The 6,305-nt window shown below is 44.1% G+C and overlaps 1 protein-coding gene across 2 annotated transcripts in view; it reads left to right on the top strand.

Moving 5' to 3' along the window:
* ccdc142 (coiled-coil domain containing 142) overlaps nucleotides 1-6,305 on the top strand; it is a 363,715-nt gene that overhangs the window by 236,513 nt on the left and 120,897 nt on the right. The gene's annotated exons all lie outside the window — the stretch shown is intronic.

The following is a 6,305-nucleotide window of genomic DNA, read 5'->3' as shown; positions in this document are numbered from 1 at the left end:
AATGACAAAGAATACTTTACATTATCAATGACCACTTATCTGCACAATTAAGTAGATGGAGGAGATATAAATGTATTTATCTTTATCTTCAAAAGAAGCATTGACTGTTATCAGCAGAACTTGATTTTTGATTAGTGCTTACTCTAGTCCAATTAATGGGCATTGAGAACCCTTAGAAAGAACATAGGGGTACAAGAGACTATGGATGGAATCTTCAACAGATTATAAAGTGCTGGAGGAACACAGCATGTCAGGCAGCATTGGTGATATTGATCAGATGATATTGCGGGTTGGGATCCTACGGTCCTGAGGAAGTGTCCTGACCTAAACTGTCCATTTCCTCGGATGCTGCCTGACCCCTAAAGTTGCTTCAGCATATTTTTTGCTTAGAAAGAACATGTTCCTTGAAATTTATAGTGTCATCAAATCTTTACATTCTATTTATAATCCATTAATGTCACTCGTGTTTCCTCTAAACAATACACCCATGAAGACCTTGGGTAGACAAAAGTGCTGGGGAAACTCAGTGGGTGAGGCAGCATCTATGGAGTGAAGAATAGGTGACGTTTCGGGTCGAGACCCTTCTTCAGACCTTGATCATTTACAGCAAAGCAAAGGACAGGTTACAGTACTGAGCCTCAAGGTGAGTGGGATATTATGAGGCAAGCAAAGAAACATAATAGCAAATGTCTGTACTATTTGGACATTAGGAGTACATTATATCTGTTTTCGTTTTGAATCGGACATCTGAGCAGAATTGTAAGAAATGATTAGAATTGGTTCCCTGGTTTTATGTATCTAATTTGTAATATTGTCCCTGACATGTGAAATTACTATGTAATGTGTCAACCAAGCAGGAAATATTTGTTCCATGTAGACATGGGGTTAGAACTCTTAGATTTATAATGGAAGTAGTGGTTTTTGATAGCTGTTGATGTTTATTCAACAAGGCTTTTCTTTTCTGACCTTAACATTAGCTACATTTTTTTTTAAAGAAAGCATGAGATTAAACTCTTGGTATTTGAGAAGGCAAATCTCTGTCAGTAGCGGGAGAAAATTTGAAACGTTTTAAAACAGATCAAGGCTTTGTATGAAGGTAACATGCTTAGCATCCCATAAGGCACCCCAAATACTTTTATGGAAGTCTGGAGAAGGGTTTAGGCAACGTTTCGGGCCGATCTCCTTCGCTCCATGGATGCTGCTGCACCCGCTGAGTTTCTCCAGCATTTTTGTGTACCTTCAATTTTCCAGCATCTGCAGTTCCTTCTTAAACACTTTTATGGAAGTGTTGTGTAACTTGGTATGACTGACTCGTGTAAAATTGTTGAAGTAATAATGGAGAATTTAAACCATATGTGATTAGGCTAAATCAATATTGTTTTGTGGAAGGAAATTGGGGTTAATATAATTTTAACGTAAGGATGTGAAGTGCAGACCGTATGAGGTAGATGGTAATCAGATTGATTACTGAAATGACAGGAATAATTATTGCACAGAATAGGACTAACTTGAACTGACAAGAACTCTAGAGCCGAGAAAAGGCCTGTTGAATCTTCAATTACAAGGTAAATGGTTGATATGCAAGAAGTTTAGATCTGAATATTTCAGGATTGAATGAGGTTGATCTTATCCAAGGATCTGGGCAATTAGGTTGCAGAATGCAACAAACAGCTTCTTCACCTTTGTCATCAGACTGCTGAACGGTCCTATTATAAGCTAAAGTACTGTCCAATTCCCCTTCCACCCGTTGAGGACATTGGACTTTATGGAATTGATGTGCTACAATGCAGACTGTATATTCTCTATCCCACCCCCCTCTCTTTCCCCTTCCCGACCCTGAGGCCCACCTAGACTCCCACCTACTTCTCCCCACCATTCACCACCACCTACTAATTTCCTCCCTCTGGCTTTACAATCGACCACACTTTAAATCTGTATCACACCTTCCTTCCTTTCTTATTTTTCCACCTTTGTTCCAGCCAGCGGCCTATCAAGCCCTGTGTCGACCTTTAACTTTCTGCTGTCTGACTCGCTGAGTTATTCCAGCACCTTGTGTCTCTTTTGTATAAATCTGCATCTACAGTTCTTTGTTTCTACATTCTGGCTGACTCCCACGGTAACCTTGACTACACCTACTTCCACCCTGCCGAATCAGCCTATAGGGACCCGACTCAAGGCGTTGCTTTATCCATTCCCTCACGTTGCTGAGATACTCCAGCATTTTGCTCAAGATTCTAGCATCTGCCGTTCCACGATACTCTACAAAGTGAAAACCGCATTTCTAAGAAACCTCATAGAAAATCACATTATAAAAACGATTGTGTTAATGCAAAAAAGAAGGTTTGAGGCTGGGGAGTTTCAGCCTTGCAATAACAACGTTACTTTTTCTGCAGGATTTTCAAAAATAAAGGTATTTTTAATAGCAAAAAAAAAATTCTTGTTACTGAAAGCAGTGTTTATACCCGCCACCCAGGTCCTACCACTCCCCTTTACCTGCTTTCTTCTCGTCTTCCACTACAATGTCCGAAGAAGGGTCTCAACCTGAAACATTCACATTTCCATGTTCTCCAGGTATACTGCCTGACCTGCTGAGCCATTTCAGCTCTTTACTAGCGGCCTTTGTAAGTTGCCGTGCGGGCAGGACCTGAACCTGACCCAGTGCCAATGACTGGGCAATCGTTTCACTGAACACTGTGATCAGTCCAATGGCCTATGTGATGACCCGGTTGCCAAATACTTTAACTTCCCATTCCCATACTGACTTTTCTTTCCTGGGCCTCCAACATTATCAGAGAGGCCAAATGCAAATTGGAGGAACAGCACCTCATATTTCGCTTGGGCAGCTTACAACCCAGCGGTATGAAATGGATTTCTCTAACTTCAAGTAACTCTTGCACCACCTCTCTTCTCTGTACCCTAGTCGTACTAGGTTATCAACTAGCCACAGCCAACTTGGACCGTTTCTGTGATCATCATTTATTTTTGCATATCTTTCATTCATTTGTTCTATATAACCGTCTATATCTCGTTTCCCTTTCCTCTGACTCACATTCTGAGGAAGGGTCTCGACCCGAATCGTCATCTATATCTTTTCTTCCTTTTACCATACCATAACCTGGGTACCATACACAGGTTTTGTGTGCATACTATCGGTGGGATTTTCCTGCTCACAACACAAGACTTCTGAAGCACAGATGCAACAATAGAGCACGATTCCTTGAATGAATGAATGAATGAATGAATAAGTTTATTGGCCAAGTATGTACACATTCAAGGAGTTTGCCTTGATGCTCCGCTCGCAAGTAACAACACGACATACAATAAACCATTAAGAATAAAACATTATAGTTTAAACATGTGAATGAAATAAAATACCAGAGCAAAAGGAGGCTACAGACTTGGTTATTGAGTAGAGCTACTGCTCGAGCGGAAAAAAACTGTTTTTATGTCTGGCTGTGGTGGCTTTGACAGTCCAGAGTCGCCTTCTAGAGGGAAGTGATTCAAAGAATTTGTGGCCAGGGTGAGAGGGGTCAGAGATGATCTTACCCGCTCGCTTCCTGGCTCTTGCAGTGTGCAGTTTGTCAATGGGGGGAAGGTTGCAGCCAACAACCTTCTCAGCTGATCGAACGATTCGCTGCAGCCTGCGGATGTCGTGCTTGGTGGCTGAGCCAAACCAGACCATGATGGAGGAGGTGAGGACAGACTCTACGTTGGCTGTATAGAATTGGACCATCATTACCTGTGGCTGATTGTGTTTGCCGCAGGAAGTACATCCTCTGTTGGGCCTTTTTGACTAGTCGATGGTGCCTCCCCATTTAAAGTCCTTGGAGATGGTTCCAAGGAACTTAAAGGATTCCTCAGATGTGACTGTGGTGTTGTTGATGGTAAGCGGGGGGAGGGGAGTGGGAGCTCTCCTAAAGTCTACTATCAATTCCACCGTCTTAAGAGCATTGAGCTCCAGATTGTTACGAAGGCACCAGGACGCAGCTGTGTCACTTCCTATCTGTAGGCAGATTCCTCCCCATCCTGGATCAGTCCAATCAGGGTTGTGTCATCCGCAAACTTGAGAAGCTTGACCGAGGAGTCTGTGGAGGAGCAATCATTGGTGTAGAGGAGAGGGGAGCGTACGCAGCCTATGGTGAGGGTCTACGGATCCAAGATGTGTTTTCCCAGCCTCAAGGGCCCGTCCCACTTAGCGATCTTTTTTGGCGACTGCTGGCGTCATATCAGTGTCGCCAAAAGATTTTGAACATTTCAAAATCCAGCGGCGACAAAAAAATATTGCGGCATTTGAAAAAACACAGCGCGTCATATGTCATCAGGCCGTGTCACGGTCACATCACGCAGCAAATATTTCGGTGACCTGATATGTCAGTCAATGATGCCGGCAGTTGCTGAAAAAATTGGCAAGTGGGACAGGCCCTTCACATGCTGCTTCCTGTCTGTCAGGAAGTTGGTGATCCACTGACAGAGGGGTTCAAGCACAGTCAACTGGGAGAGTTTGGAGTGTAGTAGTGCTGGCACAATGGCGTTGAATGCAGAGCTAAAATCCACAAACAAAATCCTTGCATAGGTCCCCTGGCAGTCTAGGTGCTGAAGGATGAAGTGCAGGCCTAGGTTGACTGCGACTCCACCTTCCTTGAAGGTGCAGTCGCAGGTAGCTAGGGTGGCCAAAAAGGCTTTTGGCACATTGGCCTTCCATCAGAGTATTGAGTTTAGATGTTGGGAAGTCATGTTGCAGTTGTATAAGATGTTGGTGAGGCTGCATTTGGAGTACTGGGTTCAGTTCTGGGCACCATGTTATAGGAAAGATGTCAAGCTGGAAAGGGTACAGAGAAGATTTACAAGGATGTTGCCAGGACTCGAGGGTCTGAGCTATAGGGAGAAGTTGAGTAGGATGGGACTCTTCCTTGGGGCGCAGGAGGATGAGGGGTGAACTTATAAAAGTATATAAAATCATAAGAAGAATAGATCGGGTATATGCACAGTCTCTTGCCCAGAGTAGGCAATCGAGGATCAGAGGACATAGGTTTAAGGTGAAGGGAAAAAGATTTAATAGGAATCTGAGGGATAACCTTTTCATTCAAAGGGTGGTGGTTGTATGGAACAAATTGCCAGAGGTGGTAGTTCAGGCAGGGACTATCCCAACGTTTAAGAAATGGTTAGTCAGGTATATGGATAAGATCGGTTTAGAGGGATATGGGCCAAATGTGGGCAGGTGGGATTAGTGTAGCTGGTGGGCAGTGTGGACAAGTTGGTCCATAGGGCCTGTTTCCACGCTGTATCACTCTGTAACCATCATTGGGATTTTCCTGCTCACTACATGTGACTTTTGCAGTAACAGATGCACAGCTGGAGCACACATTTTCTCATGGTGCACCACCATTTCCAGCTGGCAACGGAGTTCTGAGTAAATGAGTGAAGTTTAGTTCAGCTTAGTTTAGTTTATTGTCACACAATAGACAATAGGTGCAGGAGTAGGGCATTTGGTCCTTCGAGCCAGTGCCGCCATTCAATGTGATCATGGCTGATCATCCCCAATCAGTACTCCGTTCCTGCCTTCTCCCTATATCCCCTGACTCCGCTATCTTTAAGAGCCCTATCTAGCTCTCTCTTGAAAGTATCCAGATAACCGGCCTCCACTGCCCTCTGAGGCAGAGAATTGCACAGACGCCCAACTCTCTGTGAGAAAAAGTGTTTCCACATCTCAGTTCTGAACGGGTTACTCCTTATTCTTAAACTGTGGCCCCTGGTCCTGGACTCCCCCAACATCGGGAACATGTTTCCTGCCTCTAGTGTGTCCAAACCCTTAACAATCTTATGTTTCAATAAGATATCCTCTCATCCTTCTAAACTCCAGGGTGTACAAGCACAGCCGCATTCTCTCAGTATATGACAGTCCCGCCATCCCGGGAATTAACCTTGTAAACCTACGCTGCACTCCCTCAATAGCTAGAATGTCCTTCCTCAAATTAGGGGACCAAAACTGCACACAATACTCCAGGTGTGGTCTCACTAGGCCCCTGTACAACTGCAGAAGGACCTCGTTGCTCCTATACTCGACTCCTCGTGTTATAAAGGCCAACATGCCATTCGCTTTCTTCACTGCCTGCTGTACCTGCATGCTTACTTTCATAGACTGATGAACAAGGATCCCCAGGTCCCATTGTACTTCCCCTTTTCCCAACTTGACGCCATTTAGATAGTAATCTGTCTTCCTGTTTTTGATACCAAAGTGGATAACCTCACTTTTATCCACATTAAACTTCATCTGCCATGCATCTGCCCACTCCCCCAACCTGTCC

Source organism: Leucoraja erinacea, chromosome 1 (genome assembly GCF_028641065.1).
Source record: "Leucoraja erinacea ecotype New England chromosome 1, Leri_hhj_1, whole genome shotgun sequence".
Classification (NCBI taxonomy): domain Eukaryota; kingdom Metazoa; phylum Chordata; class Chondrichthyes; order Rajiformes; family Rajidae; genus Leucoraja; species Leucoraja erinaceus.
Note: the sequence above shows the minus strand (reverse complement) of the source record. Positions and strands in the feature narration are given on the sequence as shown.